The following is a 20398-nucleotide window of genomic DNA, read 5'->3' as shown; positions in this document are numbered from 1 at the left end:
ACTGAAATTTTCACTCTCCTCCCTCCTCTCGGGGAGAGGTGCTAATGAGCAGAAAGAAATGAGCGTCTATGGCCTAGAATAATCTACAGACTGGAATAATCAGTCTTTGAAACCTCAGGAGCTGACTTTTTTTTTTTTTTTTTGGTCTTTTTGCTATTTCGTGGGCCGCTCTCACGGCATATGGAGGTTCCCGGGCTAGGGGTCGAATCGGAGCTATAGCCGCCAGCCTACGCCAGAGCCACAGCAACGCAGGATCCGAGCCGCGTCTGCGACCTACACCACAGCTCACGGCAACGCCGGATCGTTAACCCACTGAGCAAGGGCAGGGACCGAACCCGCAACCTCATGGTTCCTAGTCGGATTCGTTAACTACTGCGCCACGACGGGAACTCCAGGAGCTGACTTATTGAAACTTACTAATTTGCACCACAGAAGAGGCCCAAGTGCAAGATAAAATATCCCAAATTCGTTTATTCCTTCATAAAACAAATATACATTCAAAAGTTTGGTATGATCATGAACAGCAAACGCTGCAATTTATTTCATATTAATCACCTCCAAAAAATCCTAAAAAAATTCTCTCATTTGTTCTCCTATGTGAACGAATACTCCAAGTGTCTAGAACAGAGCGGTGCTTGATCAATGTTAACTTAATGAGACACATGAATGAGTGGTTCAGACGCCTCGGCATTCCCTGAGTCTCCCAGCCCGTGGCCCCTGAACCACCACACTGTACATAAACACCAGAGGGACTTTTCCAGAACACAAATACGTATCTATGTTGCTCCACTGCTTGAATCCCCTTCACAGATTTCCCCACACTTCACCAGCGACCTCACCACAGACCCAACTCTGTCACAAAGCAATGGGGCTACGTCTCCGGCTTATTTTTTGTTACATCTGAGCTGTACTAGGGAAGATCCCATCATGTCATGCTCTGGCCCATTATCTCACCACTCTTGGCCCTAATGACAGTGAAATCCCCCGTGGCATCCTCTTTTTCCTTCTTTCCACCAGATGCCTGGGGCTGACTGTGTTCTTCTGAAAGGCTGCGTAGCTTTATCACTGCACGGAGCTCACTGTTACTATTTTGCTGTCTGACTGCCTTGCCCTCCTAGCCTGTGAACTCTTCGAGGGATGATTATCCCAGTAATTACTGTGTCCCCAGCCGCTAGCAAAGTAGTCAAGACACAGCAGGTATCAGTAAATGTTTACGGGATGCTTGGATGGACAAATGGATGGACAAAATCAAACAGGATCACCTCCAGCCATAAACATCACAGGCAGCCAGGCTTCTGAGGATGACAATTTCATACTTGCCAAAAGAAAAAGACAATAACCATAAGTGGATGACGTAACAAAATACTCTCCAGAATTAGCAGTGATTATAGAATAGATACTGATCTGGAAGGTGGTACCTGCAGGAACTTTCACTTGAAGTTTCCAGGGAATGAGGTTTGGGCAAGCCTAACACACGGGAGATGAAGCGACAGCTGCACATTCACGGCTCCTCTGCTCCAGAGCTAACACTCTGAATGCAAATCTAGAGAGAGAAGTGACTTTCCACCAGTGCAATGTCCCTGCGGTGCCACATGGGCCCACAGCTTCTACTTGGCACAGAAGGGGCAGGGCTGGCCCTGTGCAGCCTCAGTGAGCACCCAGCGGGCAGACCAGAGCAAACCCACGTCCCGAAGCAGAGGAGGCCAGCGAAAGCCCAAGTACCTGTGTGCCCTGGGCTGGCACTACAGAATTTAGACCGTTTAGCTTTTGCTAAAATCAGAGTACTGCCCAGAACTTTTTAGCCAGTGTCTTAATTGAGGCATCACCTCTGGCACAGGTGCCAAGTGCTGCTGGCCACAGGGGGATCTGAGCACCAACATGGGCAAAACAGGCAAAGGACAAGAGTGCTTATTTTTTGTTACATCTGAGCTGTACTAGGGAAGATCCCATCATGTCATGCTCCTGCCCTTCAGGCTTTGTCCCCAGATAGAGCACTGGGACAATAAGCCTTCAGTTGGTGAAAATAAACATTCTGAATTTCTTAAATACAGAAAATTAGATGAGAGGTTCCATACAATATTTGATTCTTGCAGATATTTACAACTCCCCATAATAAGGAGTTCCTGTCATGGCTCAGCAGTTAACAAACCTAACTAGCATCCTTCAGGACTCGGGTTCAATCTCTGGCCTCGCTCAGAGGGGTTAAGGATCTGGCGCTGCCATGAGCTGGGGTGTAGGTCGCAGACACAGCTTGGATCCTGCGTTGCTGTGGCTCTGGTGTAGGTCGGCGGCTACAGCTCCGACTGGACCCCTAGCCTGGGAATCTCCATATGCCTTGGGTGCAGCCCTAAAAAGACAAAAAGCAAAACAAAAACAAAAAACTCCCCGTAATAATTTGTTCCCAAGAAATTTTCTAGAATGAGTTTTTAAATATATAAGCCATAGTTTTCTATCTCAGGACCTTCGTTCCAAGGTAATCAAGACACAAAAAAGTAAGAAAGCTATGACCCTGTTGGAGAGAAAACATCAAAATACCAACAACAGGAGTTCCTGTCGTGGCGCAGTGGTTCACGAATCCGACTAGGAACCATGAGGTTGCGGGTTCGGTCCCTGCCCTTGCTCAGTGGGTTAACAATCCGGCGTTGCCGTGAGCTGTGTTGTAGGTTGCAGACGCGGCTCGGATCCCGCGTTGCTGTGGCTCTGGCGTAGGCCAGTGGCTACAGCTCCGATTCGACCCCTGGCCTGGGAACCTCCATGTGCCGCGGGAGTGGCCCAAGAAATAGCAAAAAGACAAAAAAAAAAAACCAACAACAAATAGATTTAAACCTAGATTTAATCTCACCTGGAACAGAATGACTCAGTGTCACCAGAAGCAGATCATACTCTTCTGTACGGATTGGTATATATTTATGGAAATGATTAGTGCCTTTCGAATGCAGTGGTTTTGTTTTCCATTTCTTAAAACCTCGGGATGGGCACGATGCTTTTCTTTTACATCCATGTATGTTTAACACCTCATACAGAGCCTCCTTGATACCCTCAAATACCACAATCTGAGTCCATCTTATTCCCACCAGCTGACCCTTCATGACCCCAAAGGGTCAGTAAAATTTCCCTTGACTTCAAAAGCAAGCCACTATTTCATCCAAACAAAAAAGGCCTTTCCTCTGTATTTTTTAATAGAGGAATTGATATAAATGGCTGTCATTTATATATTTTTACATTCACTCCATTTTCTGTCTTCACCATTGACATGCTCTGCCAATGGTATTTGTAAACATCTATCTTTGTGCTTCTTTTTTTTCTTATTTTCTTCCCTCAACCCCAAGCTCTTCCTCTCCTCTCAATAGACTCTCCTGAAACAGTTCTTTGAAATATAGTTTTATAATTCTGTAAAGCAGAAAGAGATGAAAGCCCTCTTTCTTCCAAAGCCTTTTCCAAAGTCACCTGAGCCCAGATTGTTCTCATCTTGAAGCCCTGTCTTCTTCACCCTCTCTCTCCACTTCTCTTGCATTTTGTTGATGAAATCAACGAACTCCTCGGAAGCCACACCTCTTCATGCCCATCTCCTACTTAGAGACAAGTCCTATCTACTCGCTACTCCATCACATGTAATTTCTGCCTGGCTCCCAAGGTCCCGAGCTATCAGAACCACAGATACCATCCAAGGGCGCCAACCCGAAGCACGCAGCAGACCGGCTGCTGGGGTCAGAGGACACAGTCCATACCCACTTGGACTTGAGCATCTTCTCCTTCGTGAACTGTCTGGCAACTCCAGCCAGTGCGCAAGGGTCAGAATGGCTCAGGCCCAGAGAACACTCTGGAGAGGCGATTAGACATAGGAAAATTCTCTCTACCTGCGTATTTTGATACGACTAAAAAATTACCCTCTGCAATCTGGCGGGTCTGGTCCATAATTTGATAGGGAGAGCTGACAGAAATTCGAAAGATGAATTTAAGGTGACTAAGTTTAAACTACAGAGGACAGGAAAACACATAACCTCTTGAATCATCAAGACTGAGAGCTTGGCAGCTAAGGTACTAAAATAAACATTTTCACCGCTTGTAAATTCTTTGAGCAGGCTTTCTCTAACAATACACACACACACACACACACACACACACACACAAATAAACAAAAATGCAGAAGTACCAAATGGATCCACAGTAGGAACAGAAAAGAGTGTCCCCCCAAAGTCTCTTTTGCAATGCAGGTTCCTTGGCACACTGAGACACATATTCAGTGTGTTCCAAGGCATGGGCCCACATTTGGCAACAATGATGCACTGTCTAGACTGTGGCTCCCCAAAGGAAAGGCTTGTGCCTAAATTACTTGTAAATTTCCAATGACCTACACAGGGCCTGATACAAAGAAAACAATAAACGGTTGCTTGTTTTAAGCCTTAGATCCTTGATTTATAAAGACAGATGGATGGATAGATAGATAAAGATGTGTGCATATAATAAAGATGTTTGTAAATAATGTACTTACAAATACATTATTAAACACGAAGGTTACTTCAAATAATAGGATAAAAAAATTAAGTGTTTGGTGGAGTTAATTATCGAGAAATGTTGTCATTTACCTTATTTTCATTTTCTGCTTACCTGCCCAGTACAACAAAATCTCTTTCCTTTAGGGCAGGGTTAGAAGTTGGCTTCAGAGAGCCAAAGCCGGCCCACGATCTATTTCTGTAAATAAAGCTTTATTGCAAAACAGCCATATCCATCTATTTATCCGTTGTCCATAGCTGCTTTCACATCTCAGAAACAGAGCTGAGCATTTGCCACAGAGAATTGACCTGCAAGGCTGAAATATTTGCTGTCTCGCCCCCTGCAGGTAAAGTCTGCTGAGCCTGCCGTAGAGCATCAAGTATTACCTAACATCCAGTAAAATGTGTTCTTTAAAATAACTTGGAAGATTTACTGAGCTAAAGTTATTCACAAGTTAACTGAATATACCATTTACTTCTGATCATTATAGTTTTATTATATCCTCAAAATAGAAATCTACCAAAGTCATGCCTCTAAAAAAAAAAAAAAATTGAAGGCTAATGGTAACAAAAATGTTTTCTTGGAATTCCCTGGTGGCTCAGCGGGTTAAGGTTCAGCACTGTCACTTCAGTGGCTTTGGTTGCAGCTGTGGTGCTGCAGGTTTGATCCCTGACCCAGGATCTTCCACATGCCATAGAAAGAAAAGAAAAATGTTTTTCTTGCTACCTAATTTATGCCATGATATATCTAGAGACTTCAAAAGCCCTTAAGGAGAACAGGAGCTCCCTCTGTGGTGCAGTGGGTTAGGCATCTTGACTGCAGTGGCTTGGGTTGCTACAGAGATGCAGGTTCAATCCCCACTTCAATCCCTGGCCCAGTGCAGTAGTTTAAAGGATCCAGCACTGCCGCAGCTGTGGTGTGGGTCACAGCTGGAGCTCAGATTTGATCTCTGGCCTGGGAATTGCCATATACAACAGATGCAGCCATGAAAAGAAGAGAGAAGAGGGGATGGGAAAGAAAAAAAAAAAAAAACCTTAAAAAAAAACTTTAAAAAAAGAGCAAAATAAGTACCACAGAGGTAAAAAGAGGAAAGAAAAAACTGCAGAGAAGTTAAAAAGAAACATAAGGCCAAAAAACCTGAACCAGGGTACAAGATCATACAGCATCTCTCTCTCTCTCTCATCACTGAGCAAATGTGGTATCTAAGAAAAAGTCTGAGTAATGCTAAAGAAAAAAAATGGCAGTGAGAACAAGGGAATGTTTTGATTGGGTATTTTGGCTTATCCGGATTAAACAGCTATCACCAAAAAAAAGGGTCTCTTTGGGAATATGTAATCCCAGCCCTACACAAAGGACCCTGAACGAAGACAATACGAACCAAGGCATTTCACCCTATCTTGTACCCATGAAAGCAGAAGGTCACTCCACCCAGCTTCCATAACTGGCAAAGCCCAGGCAGCCTCACAGTCTGCCTCCTCTCCCTCAGTTCCAACAGCTCTCCTGCCAGCTCTGTGTGTGTGTTGGGGGGGGGGGGGGCGCGGTCCTCAACTTCCTCTGAAAGAACTTTGTTTATTCCTACCAAGACCACCTTCATCCCTCTTCTATCCATCCAAGTTCCACTCATCCTTCACGGCCCCATTCAAAATCCCAACCAGTGCACCTGCACCACTCAGAGGGTCCCTCTGACAAAGACGATGCTGTGAATGATGCTCCTGGAGCTGTGCCATGTGGCAGCTCCAAACCTCCCCCGGGAAGTCCTCCGTCTACACCACAGCAAGTCAAGAGTCCCTCTCTCTCCCCTCAAACTACAAATGTGTCTCGTCCCTACAGGGGTCTAAGCTTCTAGAAGGCAGAACACACATTAGATATTTTTCCATATATAAATTAATTACACTAACAACAAATAGTTCTCAGTGAGTCAGGCCCTGTGCTAAATGCTTTATATGCATCATCTTATTTAATTCTCAAAATAATCCCACGGGGAGGCTTTATCACCATTTTCCAGTTTTAGAGATGAGGAAGCTGAGATAAAGATGGTAAATTTGCCAGAGGCCACAAAGCTACACAGTGGCTGAGCCAGGACTCTGACTGGGGTCTGATTCCAAGGCCAATAACTTTAAGTTATACCCTAACTCTCACCCAGAAGGTACTCCATGAAACTTGCTTCATGAACTAAAACTCTGATTCAGTCCTAAGCTGGCCCTTTAGTCTTTCCACTTCCTACCTCAGCCCACAGATGGGGAGAACTGAGGCAGGCACATCTCACGGTACGCCAGCATCACACGAATCCAGAGATGATGCGACTCCATGGGGAAGGTGCAAAATACCAGCTATCCCCATTTCTCACTCCTACGAGCAAGCAGATCACACGGATGACAATTATTTCCCAGGTTTCTTTTGAATAGCCAGGTCTTTCTATTTGACAGCTGAGTTCATCAATGGACTACATATTTTTAAAAATAAACGTAAGTATGGGAGAGGCAGTTTGCTCCAGTCCACTCTCTGTGTAATAAAACCACACTTACGGAACCCTAGAGCTGTGGTCAAAAGGAAGATGCTTCTTCACCTTCTCCCTCCTACCCCCAGGGAGATGCGGGATTAAAAAGGAAAATGGAGAATACCCGGCTCCCCGTTCTGAAATGAAAATTCCATACTAAGAAAAGCATTAGGCAGGTGCCCTGTTGAGCGGGTTGCAAATGTTTAATCATATGCATCATGTAATTATATGTATACATACTTTATCACTGTTTACTAATGAGGTTGGCAAGAAGGGAGAAGCTCGGCATTTGACGCTTGTTTTTCTGCTTACTGTAACAGCTTGCCGGGGGAGCACTGGAGAGAGAGTCTGATAAGCTTTGAAAAGAGGTGGCAAGGAAAAACAGCTCCCTGTGGACACTACCGACATGGAAAAAGGCCAAGACTGGCAACGCCATTGGGAAGAAGGGGATCCAAGGTAAGCAGCACCCTTCATCGCTGGGGAAGCTGTGTTGGCTGCAACATTCCTACCTTCCAGTAAGATTCTGAGCTCGAAAAACAAGGGAGTGAATGGGAGGGGGCGCGCAGCTGCCTCATCTGAAAGCATCTTGTGGTTTCCTTACCAAAGTTTCCAGGTCAAGGGGAAGAATTAACACCTACCCCGACCATACAAAGCAAGCACTTCAGAGGCAGCAGATCCCCAGGGTGGGGTTCCAGCTGGGGCAAGTTCTCCCAGTGAAAGAAGCTACTATGAACCTAAGGCCCGGCCCCTGGAAAGGTGGAAAGTCGGCAGCTTATTTGGGAATTTGCCACCTTGAAGCAGAGGAAGTGGTGAGAGGTGGCAGATGGAATGGGGGGGGGGGGGGGGTGGTGCCCAGGCGTTACACCCACCAGCTGCGGTGTTAATCAAACTGCAGCACCCAGGCAGCATGCAAACAGGAGTCTCAAGCATCCGAGTAACTGAGAAGCAGCTGTGGTAATGTCTTAAGTAATTTGAAAAAGAAAAAAAAAAAAAAACCTAAATACAGCATTGCATTCTACTGTTACGTAGACTACAAAAAAATGACCCATGGGCTGGGAATAAAACTAAAACCCAAGACAATCGGCCTCGCTCTAATGGCTTCTATGCCCAGGGCTATGCTTATGGGTGAAACCGGGTTATAATGAGCTCCCCCATCTGGGGTTTGCAAGAAATGTTCCCTAGAACCAGGTACAAAATAGATCCACCCAATATTAAAATCCTTTGACAAAGGCCCTGTGTGGACACTAGGCTCAGTAGCTAGAGCCCAAGAAGAGACTCCTAAAAATTCAGGCTACTGGCTACTGGAACTCCTCCATTATAGAAAAAATAGAATGTGTGATCCAATCACATAATGGTTTTTAAAATTCAGCCAAAATAACTGGCAAATAGGATCATTTGAAATTTTCCTTGCTAAAATGGCAAAAAAAAAAAAACACAAACCCCTCCTAAAAGAACGCTTCATTACAATTCCTTACTGTAGACCAATAACTGTAACCATTCTGTATGACATACTGGCCTATACAACACATTTTGACCAATTCAAGATCTGGATCAAGAAACCTAAGTTTCTTGATGTACACCTGTGAAGTAAGTTTTCAGACACGTGGAAGTCTCATTAATTCCACATCTAGATGTCTCGACCATTTCTGAAGGGTAGGGGCCAGGGACTTACGAGTAAAGATTGCAGAATTTAAATATTTCACTAGGAAGACTCGAGGATGATCAGACAGTTCTCGTGTTCTTGGTTTTTGCACCTGGCGTTCTGTGAGGTTCTCAACTCATGTCTGTTTCGCCTCCTCAAACTGCCCACCTTTGGTTTCATTTCAAAGCACTGATCTGTATGCAGCTGGTGCCTATTAGGGGATGTTAGCTGTCTGCTCAATGTGCTCGAAGAGTGATGTACGGGAGCTCATTTAACACGAATGGCTTGATGATTCTGTCTCAACATTCCCTCTGCAGCCGCCTACTTTTTCTAGGGCGGGGGAATGGAAATTATTTCAAGAAGTGGAAAAAGTGTGATTTTAAGTAACTCAGCTGAGCTTATTTCCCTTGGGAAAAGGACGGCCAGCTGACTGTGCTCAGGAATTAATTAAGCACTGTCTGACCTCGATGAGTTACTTAAATTTAGCAATAACTTTACTGACAAAGAGAAGGTGTCCGGTCAGCTTGAATGCGCATCAGGGTTGTCTGCTTTCCGCATCCTGAATGACTGAACTCCCCAAACTGCCCTTACAGCTGTACTCTGAATTTCCTTTAATGTTCGGCTGGCATTAAAAAGTCTGAATCCAGGACGTGCAAGGTGGTTTGGGGGTGTCTGTGGACAAGGAAGCCAAGTGTGAGTTGTTTGGAGCCAAGTGTTCACACATGGGGGCCTGTCTCCAAAAATGAAATACTTTCTTGCTGGCTTAACTCTTGCCTGCCCAAGCTCTCTCCTGCTGGCTTTTTTTTTTTTTTTTTTAATTGAAATGTAGTTGACTTACAATATTACATTACTTTCGGGTGCACCACACAGTAATTCAATATTTTATAGATTATACTCCATACAGGATACTGACTATATTTCCTGTGTTGTACATTTCATCCTTGTAACTTACTTATTTTATACCTAGCAGTTGGTACCTTTTAATATCCTTCCCCTTCTCTGGCCCCTGCCTCCTGCCCCCCACCGCTCTCCCCTCTGGTAACCATTAGTTTATAGCTGAGTCTATTTCTGTTTTGTTATAATTATTTTGCTTAGATGTCACATGTAAGTAAAAACACATGGTATTTGTCTGTCTTTATCTGATTTATTTCACTAAGCATTAGACCCTCCAGGTCCAATCATGCTGTAACAAATGGCAAAATTTTCAGTGCTTTTATGACTGATATTCCATTGCGTGTATATACCATTTATCCATTCATCTGTCGATGGACACTTGGGTTGCTTCCATACTTTGGCAACTGTAAACAATGCTGCTATGAACACTGGGTTACATACATCTTTTTGAATTAGTGCTTCTGTTTTCTCTCGGCAATCTTAGATAGGACCAAGTAGCAGGAAGCAGCCACAGCCATACCACGAAGAGCTGTCAATCCTACAGGCACTGGTGGGAGAGGGAGTGCTAGCCACCACCCCCGCCCCAAGGCCTTTTCCAACCACAGCACAGCCCCTTCCAAACCACTCCAGCAGTCCCAGGGAGACCAGCCCTTCATCTGACCCAGAAGCTTCAATCTCATCCTGCTCTTCTATGTTGCTATACAGACAACACCATCTTTTTTCAAGCAGAGCATACATTACCTAGAGTATCCCCAGAGCAACATTTCTTTCTTCTCCCATTCCTACCACTAACAAAACAGCCCCCCAAAGAAAAACTCAGCCAAAAGCTTATTTCCACCATGGATTCTCTTTCCACCCAGAAGGCACGTGCTCTGGGGCACCAGACCACCGCACGCCCCTCAATCAAAACAGGGGCACAAAAAAGCGTCCAGCGCTACGAGGGGAAACCAATTTGCACAGTAGCAGCCAACATGTGAAAATACTTTCATTGCAAAATTGAAGAGTGTAGCTCACCAAATACATGCTGGAATGCTAATGTGAGGAATTACACAGGTGGTTATGCAAACAGTGAACTCATGCTTCAATTTGGCAGAAGGATAAACACTTCTAGGATCGTTTACAAGGTTCAATTACCTAGATCTGCCGGTTAATTTCCTTTACATCTGCGAGAGCTCCCCCAAAGTCGATCGTTTTCATACAGCAAAGTCACTGCTTGACACATGGTCTACGTAGGCAAGAAAAGTATATACTCTACTAAATTGACTCAACATTCTTAAATGAGCCTCTTACCGGAAGCCGACCTGGGCAGACAATGATTATTCTACTGTATCGTGCAACTTAATTCAAACACATTTATGTGAATAATATCTCTTGTCTAATATGTGCCAGACACTATTCTAAGATGCTGGGGATACAACAACGAATGAAATAGGCAAAAATGCCTGCCTTCAAGAGGCTCACGTTCCACCAGAAGGAAAACAATACAGTGACATAAATAAGGCATAAGGCATGTCAGATGTGATGCAGAAAAATAAAGCAAGGATGGAGAGCCGGGTGGAGGCGGCATGTTATAATTTTTTAACTACCAAGGAAGACTATGGGGGTGGGGGAACGTAACATCATTCAGAGATCTGAAGGTTGAGGGAAGGGGCCAAGCCAGGTGGAATCTTGGGAAAGAGCTTTCTAGGCAGAGGGAACCAGCTAGTTCAATGACTCTGAAAGAGGAGCCTATCTGATGGGCTCAGGGCTCAACAAAAATCTGCATGCGGCTGTTGCATAATCTTGTTAAAAGCGGCATCCCACGTGGAGATTTCAAAAGGCCTCATTGCTTCCAGTTTGGGAGTTTTCTCTTAAATATAGAGCATCTGACATGCCTGTGATTCATAGAAACGTATGTGTTGTGCTTTCCCACCATCCTGACGTGCTCTGACAACTGCTTGTTTGCAGTGAGCTGAGTCCCAAGGGCTCTGGGAGTAAGTTTAGCACCAGAGCAACCAAAGCCAACAGGCCAAGAACTGCAGGCAGATAGGCTCAAGGTCAAAGATGCCTATATATGGATTCAAGGAATGGCACACATGAACCCCTACCTTCACCCCCAACACCACAGCCATCCCTGTCATTTGTGCTTGGGTGTCAAGGTGGTGAGAGGTCAGTAAGAAATCTCCAAAACTGGTAATACAGCTCAAAAGAGAGCTGAAAGGAAAGAAAATACCCATCTCTGCACTTGCAAAATAATAATGCGATCCAATCTTCTTTCTTTAGGGATATAATTGAAAAAACAAAACAAAACCAAAAAAGAAGCATAAGAACGCTAATTCTGAATACAGGGGAGGAGAACTGTATCTGTGAAGAACAGACTATGAGTCCCCAGTGCCCCGAGGAAGGTCAAGGCCAGAGTGAGAGGGGCCAGGACTTCGAGTCAGTCACACCTGGGCCCCCTCCGTGGTCCACTCACCCTGTGGCCTTGGCTGTGCCACTTCGCCTTTCTGAGGCTTCACTTCCTCATCTTTGGAAGAGGATTCATAATCCCTCCAGGGCTAGATCATTGCAAAGATGAGAAAGAGTGGATTAAAAGGGGGCCAGTATGCAAAAAAGGCCAATCTCCAAATGTTCCTAGTGTGTGATTCCATTTATAGAGCAGGCTTGAAAGGACGAAATTATAGAGAACAGCTGAGTGGTTGGCAGGGGTTGAGGCAGGGGACAGAGAGAGAGTTGGCTAGGATTGGAAAAGCGTACCACGAGGGATCCTTATAAAGGAGCTGTCTGCTCTCCTGACTGTGGTGGTCACGTGAATTGTCACATGTGACAGAACTGCCGAGAACGAAACACACACACAAATGAACGCATGCAAAACTTAGGAAGTCTAAATAAGGTTGGTGATTTATCAATGTTCATGGCTTCATGGTGAACCTGTAACATTGTTTTGCAACATGTTATCACTGGAGGAAATGGATGAAAGGTATGCAAATTCTCTTTTCCTTCTCACAACTACATGTGAATCCATAATTACCTCAAATAAGTGTTTTTTGTTTTTTGTTTTTTAAAACTCATCACCTTAAAAAAGAAGGCTAGTTGGCCAGTGGGAGTTCCCATTGTGGCTCAGCAGAAATGAATCTGACTAGTATCCATGAGGACGCAGGTTCAATTCCTGGCCTCACTCAGTGGGTTAAGGATCCGGCATTGCCATGAGCTGTGGTGTGGGTCACAGACATGGCTCAGATGGGGCATTGTGTGGCTGTGGTGTAGGCCAGAAGCTACAGCTCCAATTCAAACCCTAGCTGGGAATCTCCATATACTGCGGGCGCAGCCCTAAAAAGACAAAAAAAAAAAAAAGTGGCTAGCATGTTATGAGCACTCCCTAAGTGGTATATTGGGCAAGTTATCTGTCACCTATAAACCAGAAGAGCAAATGCTTACCTCTTGCTTTGCATTCTAGAAGGAACACTGAGCACCATCCTTAAGTGAGCACACTGTGGGAGGGGTCATACCAGGGAGGTCACTGCCACCATCATCTTTGGACGCCCCACCCTCCAACACCCCACTAATACCCAGGTAAAATTCATATGCTCTTTATATAACCAATGGAGAAACTGGGACAGGAATCCATGATCACACTATTTAAAGAATATATATTCTGTCTCTGAATAATAAAAACATACACACTAATGTAAAAGAGCTCTTAAAAAAGAGAGAGAGAGAGTATTTTCATGGTCTAGAGCAGCATTTTCCAAACTGTTCTCCAAAGAACACCAGTCCCCCTGAAGTAATAATAAGGCTGTAATAATAATAACAATAACACAAATTTTAAATCCTTGGTCCAGTAAATATGGGAAATACTTCATACATTGTCCCCTTCTAGGAGCTCCAGTGGGGTGACAAAATCCCTACCCAACTTCATTTAACCCCTATTTCTCAAAGTGACTTGTTCACAAAATCATTCTATTATACTTTCTGCCATCCTGAGGAATATTCCCAAGGTCTAGAATTTTTAAAGTTATTCTGCATCGACCCAATTTCTTCCCCCATCATGTACTTTAGAAGAGAAATGGGAGTTCCCATCGTGGCACAGCAGAAACGAATCTGAGTATCCATGAGGATGTGGGTTCCATCCCTGGCCTCGTTCACTGGGTTAAAGATCCAACAGTGCCGTGAGCTGTGGTGTAGGTTGCAGACGCTGCTCGGATCCTACATTGCTGTGGCTGTGGGGTAGGCGGGCAGCTATAGCTCTGATTCCACCCCTAGCCTGGGAACTTCCATATGTTGCAGGAGTAGCCCTAAAAGCAAAAAATAAAAAAGAAGAGAAGTGGATGTTTTTCTATAGCTAGTGGAGTAGTTTTAACTGCATGCAACTGGCCGTCAATTACTGTTTGCTGAATTATATTTGGTGCAGTTATAATTTCTAGGATGACAACTCCAGGACATAGGAGAAGTAGCATTTCCTGTTGTGGTTTTTTGGTTGGTTTTCAGTTTTGTTTTGTCTTGTTTTTTATGGCTGCACCCACAGCATATGCATGTTCCCAGGCTAGGGGTCAAATTGGAACTGCAGCTGCCAGCCTATACCACAGCCACAGCAACTCGGGATCCAAGCCTCATCTGCAACCTACACCACAGCTCACGGCAATGCTGGATCCTTAACCCACTGAGTGAGGCCACGGATTGAACCGGCATCCTCATGGATACTAGTCGGGTTCACTACCATGCAGCTATGGGAACTCCCAGCATTTCCTGTTTTTTAAACTCGCTCACTTAGCAGAGAAAACAAAAGTGCTACTTTCTGAAAGTTTCTCAGAAACGTGTCTCCTGCGTGGCAGCCACCCACAACTAAAACAGACATTTACTAGAGTTCCCATTGTGGTGCCGCAGAAACGAATCCAACTAGTAACCCTGAGGTTGCAGGTTCGATCCCTGGCCTCACTCAGTGGGTTTAGGATCCGGCGTTGCTGTGAGCTGTGGTATAGGTTGCAGACATAGCTCGTGTCCTGCGTTGCTGTGGCTGAGGTGTAGGCCAGCAGCTACAGTTCTGATTAGACCCCTAGCCTGGGAACCTCCATGTGCCTCAGATGCGGCCCTAAAAGGCAAATAAATAAATAAGCAATTTACAATGTGGTATGATTATAAGGAATAAGGTCACAACTAAAAAAATTTGGACTCAAAACTATAGGTCCTGAAATTTCATCAGGAGGATATAGGGCCTTTCACACCTAAAATAAGGAAAAAATGTTAACTGCAGTTATTCCTGGGAGAGGGAGCAAGTTAAATTTGTCACTTCATGAAGGCGACTTCAGCTTAAATGTATTTCAAATGTCAGAGTTTGCTGAGGTCAGGCTTGGATGAGGGCAGGAGAAAGGTAAAGACCTTGAATCCTAGGGAGGGGCAAAGAGAAAATGAAAAAAGCGGGGGGGTCAAAGGTATCAAAACTGAGCTTCACTTAATTCATGGGTCCCTCAAGGCCCAAGACACTGCCTTACAACTACACATTACCATTTCTAGAAATAAGCCATACTCAACTGGAAGAACCATAAACTAATTGGAAAGTTAAAAGGAATTAATCAGAATCATTTCAAATGGATGAAATTCATCAGAATCATGCATAAGAAATATGAGGGCTGTTTTAAAAAATACACCAAGCACTTGAGGAACACACACTTCAAAATTAGCTCAATTACACACATCTTCTGCCTAAAGATGGGAACTGACAGGTGTCAATCTGGCCTCCACTCTGCCTTCTCAGAGGTCCCCCTGCAGCATCTCAGGACACACCTCCCCTCGTGGTTACAGCTTTTGCCTCAGCTGTCTCAGCCTTCTCTTCTTGTTGGCCCAGAAAATATAATGGCAAAAAAATTAAAAAATAAAAATAAGTATTTTGTTGAAAAAGTATTTTCCAATCGATAAGCTGAAATTGACAAAACAATTTTTAAAAGTACCTCTGGTTTAGCAGAGACCCCAGTGTGCATCCAGAACTCAGGACCCCCACCCCCAGACTAAACGAATGGGCGATAAAATAGTCAACAGAAAATTTCTAAGTCTGCCTGCTGAATAATTGAAGCCCCCTAATGGTCAATGGAAATATTCTTACAAGGAGCTTAGGTATCTTGTGTTTTTTAATTTTATTTAAGTATAGCCTGTTTATACTGTTCTATTAATTTCTGCTGTACAGCAAAGCAACTCAGTTATACATATACATACATATTCTTTTTCATATTCTTTTTCATTATGGTTTACCACAGGATACTGAATACAGTGCCCTGTGCTATATATAGTAGGACCTTGCTTTTTATCCATCCTACACTAATAGTTTGCCTCTGCTAATCCCAGGCATCATTTATATTCTCACCCCTCACTGTAAGATGTTCTTTTCCCAGTTTCAAAGGGAAAAAGGTTGTCTCTTTTCGTCCCCCATTCATGAATGCAGGGAGGAGTGAATTGCCTAAACTCCTTTTAGCACTGATGGAAAGAGGGAAAGCCAAGGCACTCTGTCCCTAATCCAATGTCCTGTTAATACAAGTTTAAATGCCGCACAGTTTTTAAAATCACGTAAGTGGGAGGACAATGAACAGTGACTGCTCCATGGCACCCTGCTCCCCCTGCCCCTCGGGCGGCCGCTGTCGTCTAATCTGGAGGTCCCCATTTGGACACTGATGCACCTGCACAGTGACAGCCCTGACTGCAGCCCAAGTGCTCCCTTTCACCCTTAACCTGCCTGAGTTCATCAAGGTTAATAAAGCCAGGTTCGGGGAGTTCTGTGATGGTCTATCGGGTTAAGGCCCCTGTGTCTTCACCATTGTGGCTCTGGTCACTATTGTGGGGCAGGTTCAATCCCTGTCCTGGGAACTCCACAGGCTTGTGGGTGCAGCAAAAAAGCAAAAAGAGAGAGAGAGAAAAAATGAAATAAACACTGCAACTCTCATTTAAAAAAATAAACTAGGAGTTCCTGTTGTGGCTCAGTGGGTTAAAGACCCAACAAGTATCCATGAGGACGCAGGTTCAATCCCTGGCCTTGCTCAGTGGGTTAGGGATCCGATGTTGCCGTGAGCTGTGGAGTTGCTGTGGCTGTGGCATAGGCCAGCATCTGTAGCTCCAATTCAACCCTTAGCCTGGGAACTTCCATATGCTGCAGGTATAGGTACAGCCCTTAAAAAAAAACAAAAAATAAAATAAAATAAAGCCAGGTTCAAAAGCAAGGTAAACTTTTTTCATTTAAAAAAGAAGTGCTTTTGCCCTTAAAAAAAAAAAGAAAAGAAAAAAGAAAGAAGTGCTTTTGTTTTTGTAAAAGAGTAAGTCATTCAGCCAGACTTGGCCAAAGATGCCATTTACAGAGTGGGAGACAATTGGCCCAAATACCCCTAAGGGAAGGGCCAGACTCAGGGCTTTCAGAAATGAGCAAAAGCTCCAGGTGGGCTTCCTGGTCCCCCCACTGGGCACATCAGGACCCACCCAGGAGATGATTCCTACTGGGGTTGCTCTGCTGCGGTAGTCTAGAGAAAGCAAACCCAGCGTCAGGAAAAGGAAAAATCAGCATGCCAGCGGAGCATAGTGCCTGCTGGGTCAGAGCGCCTCCTCTATTCCAAACCCAAACCCACACAACCCACACGCCCAGAGGCTGAGGGCCTGCCTCCAGTCCCGCTCTGCTGAGCATTATCATGTTTATCTCTGAGCGCCTGGCCAGCCTAATGGCTGATGCTTCTGCCTTCCTGAGTCCAGCGGCAAATCTGCCAGGAGGGCCTCCTGGCCAGGCAGAAAAGGCCTCAGCGAGCCTGGGGAAAGCCAGCAACCAGAGAAGCGTGTGTCTGAGAAAACAGCCTGCCCTGCCATGGGGTGTGAGACACCAGCTCACTGGTGAGCCCATGAGAGCCTTCCAGCAGCAGAAATGAACGGCACAAATCAGCAGGTCCAAGTCCTTCCAGCTTCCTGTTCTGGCCAGTCTGGGAGCGTCTTAGCCCCAGCAGCATTTGTAGATTTCTGCCCAGGAGGAGGGAGCCTTCTCTTTATGGCACCCAAGAAGCCTGCGACCATGACACCCACAGCCCATGCTGGCAGCAAAAGACAAACCCCAATCCCATCAATAAATGCACACCCAGCACAGAACAAATCAAACCTGGCGTGATTACACATCCACAGTTGGCTTCCCCAACTGGGTGAAACAATCAGTATTCTTGGCCACCATGACCATACAATACATACATACGAAGAGTTTTCTCAGCACAAAGCCAGTATTCACAAAATGCACATGACTAACAAATGATGGCTCTTCAGATCTTTGGCCCTTCCTTGAGTCATATTTCTTAAATTGCTTATCCACGAAGTTCCGTTGTTTTGCCGTGCATTTCCTGGCATTCTTTCTCAGAAATGCAAGGTACACACGGCCACTGTTTGCTAGAGGACTGGCCTTGGACATTTATAGTCTCATGTAAGCAGCTAGAGATTACTCATACTGACTTTCCTTATGATGCGGACTCAGTATGACCCAACCATCACTGGGGCGTATAGACTGGCTCTGTATGTCCCAACTTTATACCTTTGATGTGCTTTGGGTGTAATGTTTAATAGGTAATGAGTTATATGATTAATTTCCTAGCTTGTACTTCTTTTTTTTATTTTTGTCTTTTTTTGTTGTTGTTGTTGTTGCTATTTCTTGGGCCGCTCCCGCGGCATATGGAGGTTCCCAGGCTAGGGGTCAAATCGGAGCTGTAGCCACCGGCCTACGCCAGAGCCACAGCAACGCGGGATCCGAGCCGTGTCTGCAACCTACACCACAGCTCACGGCAACGCCGGATCGTTAACCCACTGAGCAAGGGCAGGGACCGAACCCGCAACCTCATGGTTCCTAGTCGGATTCGTGAACCACTGCGCCACGAGGGGAACTCCCCTAGCTTGTACTTCTTATTTCTAGCATATGCATAACCCTCGGAAAATAGAAAATCCTATCTTTTTACCTATCACTGTAAAATAATACCTCTCCTACCTTCATATCCCCTCTTTGTTTCCGCTGTCTAATTTAACCAGAAATAAAAGTATAAGAAAATAACAACGCTTCACCCCAAAATGAAATCTGTCTTTTATGTCATGGAAGGAAAGTCAGAACCAAGATGACATTACTGTTATTTTTTAGCCAACAGCCAAGACGCACCCTAAATTGGGTTCATAATTTAGTTCAGAAATCTCTGTCCTACGCACTGATGTGGTTAAATTTTATTCTAAACCAATGTTATTTTATTACCAAAAAGCTCTTTTGTAAGTGCCTATAAGGCACTGTTGATACTCCTTATATGGACAAAACCGTGAACAAGACAAGGGGGTTCAAGTTTGAGGGTTAAAAGCTTACAACCAGCTCAATTTAACAAAGAAGATTCATCCCGCCCTAGCATAAGTCATAAAGTGTGTGATTTCAAGCTCTGAAATGATCACACCTAGAAATCTGAAGCATCCATAACATTCCACCAAAAACAATGTGCCCACCATAACACACAACAGGCCGTCCCTAGGGAATAAACTTGAACTTCGTGGGCCTTTATTTCATGTACCACCCACTTGTTAGAAAGGCACGTCAACTTAAGAAAGTAGTTGGAGCTTCTTATTTCATTAACCACCTAATTACAGGTTGTTTACTCTGAGCTGGGAAACTTACCCCACCTAGGACAGACAGTAAGTGACAGCTTCGCACGCCTTATTAAGCATTAAATAATTAGAATAATAAACCACGAATACCTATGTGCTTTCAGACTGTTGTGAGTTTTTTGACACATATCTGTGACCCTGAAATTTCAAGTGCTTTCTCAATTGTACAAAAAAGAAACAGAACCTGACAACAATTGCCCCAAGCAGGAAATACCAATTATCCAATTTAATTTGGTTTCTTCTAGAGGTGAGTCCTGCTGGGGAAAATTCATCTACTAACCAACTTTGCTCAACACTGGCAGGTGGCTACAAAAATAATATAAGAGCTTCTGTTATATCTCAGAACACAGCTTCCAGCCTACTCTGACAGATAATCCCACCAAAATGGCCATTCTAAAGTAAGGCTCTAACACACCTGCAAAGAGCTAGAAGAAAAGGCTGCAGTTAAAGGAAGCCCAAAGAGAACTCCATTTTTCCCACCATCACTTATGAAAGCCTGCACAAACAGCATCCTTCTAAAAAAGAAAAGAAAAAAAAAAAAGGTCAGCTGGACAGACCACAGATTGCCAGGATGCCTGCCTGGTAAACACACCTTAATGACTCATTCATGAATGCAAGAAACCACACAAGAGTCTGGCAGCCATAAGCCCAATTAACTCAAAATTAAACAGCACCCAACACCTGTGATTCAGGCCCAGCAAGACAAGGGCATGGCTGCCAGGGGGCGTTCAGAACTAGGGCAGCTACCATATGGGATACAGAAGGGGGCAAAGTGCCGGGAAGAACCACCCAGTGCATCTTTCCATGCTGGGGCCTTGAGCTCAACCCAGAGTATTTTCAGCTGAGTTATCTGGTGTGGTTTATAGCCTAGCAACTGAGAATACTTGCTGCCTTGAAGCTTTCCTTCTCTTTAAAACAAGTCCCTGATTTTTTTTAAACCCCACCTCCGCTTTCCAGCGAGGGAGTCTGTCAAGCCTGTAGGACAACTTGGGCAAATTCACTGACTCTCTGGCCCGGCGGTCCTACAGGGAGGGCAAGTCCAGCCAGAGGAGCCTCTTTCCTGTATTATATTAGCCTCAGTAGGAGCATTTTTTGTAGCAGAGGGACAAGCAGCCAGGCAAACAGTAGATGAAAAAAATACACAGTAAAGACATGTCTCACCCTACGTCACCATGAAATTCAACAGACAAGGTGAGAAAGTTCTGGAGATCTGTTGCACAATGGTGTGAATATACTTAACACCAGTGAATCATATA

At 44.6% G+C, this 20398-nt stretch overlaps 1 protein-coding gene and 1 long non-coding RNA gene across 4 annotated transcripts in view; one reads left to right on the top strand and one right to left on the bottom strand.

The window, feature by feature from the left end:
• Positions 1–20398, bottom strand: part of CARMIL1 (capping protein regulator and myosin 1 linker 1) — a 313277-nt gene that overhangs the window by 221847 nt on the left and 71032 nt on the right. The gene's annotated exons all lie outside the window — the stretch shown is intronic.
• Positions 1–20398, top strand: part of LOC125136359 (uncharacterized) — a 67078-nt gene that overhangs the window by 18402 nt on the left and 28278 nt on the right. The window contains exon 2 of the long non-coding RNA XR_007137165.1: positions 7312–7447. This is a non-coding gene — a long non-coding RNA (uncharacterized LOC125136359). The remainder of the gene's footprint in view (positions 1–7311; positions 7448–20398) is intronic.

This window comes from Phacochoerus africanus, chromosome 9, assembly GCF_016906955.1.
Source record: "Phacochoerus africanus isolate WHEZ1 chromosome 9, ROS_Pafr_v1, whole genome shotgun sequence".
In the NCBI taxonomy this organism is placed as follows: domain Eukaryota; kingdom Metazoa; phylum Chordata; class Mammalia; order Artiodactyla; family Suidae; genus Phacochoerus; species Phacochoerus africanus.
Note: the sequence above shows the minus strand (reverse complement) of the source record. Positions and strands in the feature narration are given on the sequence as shown.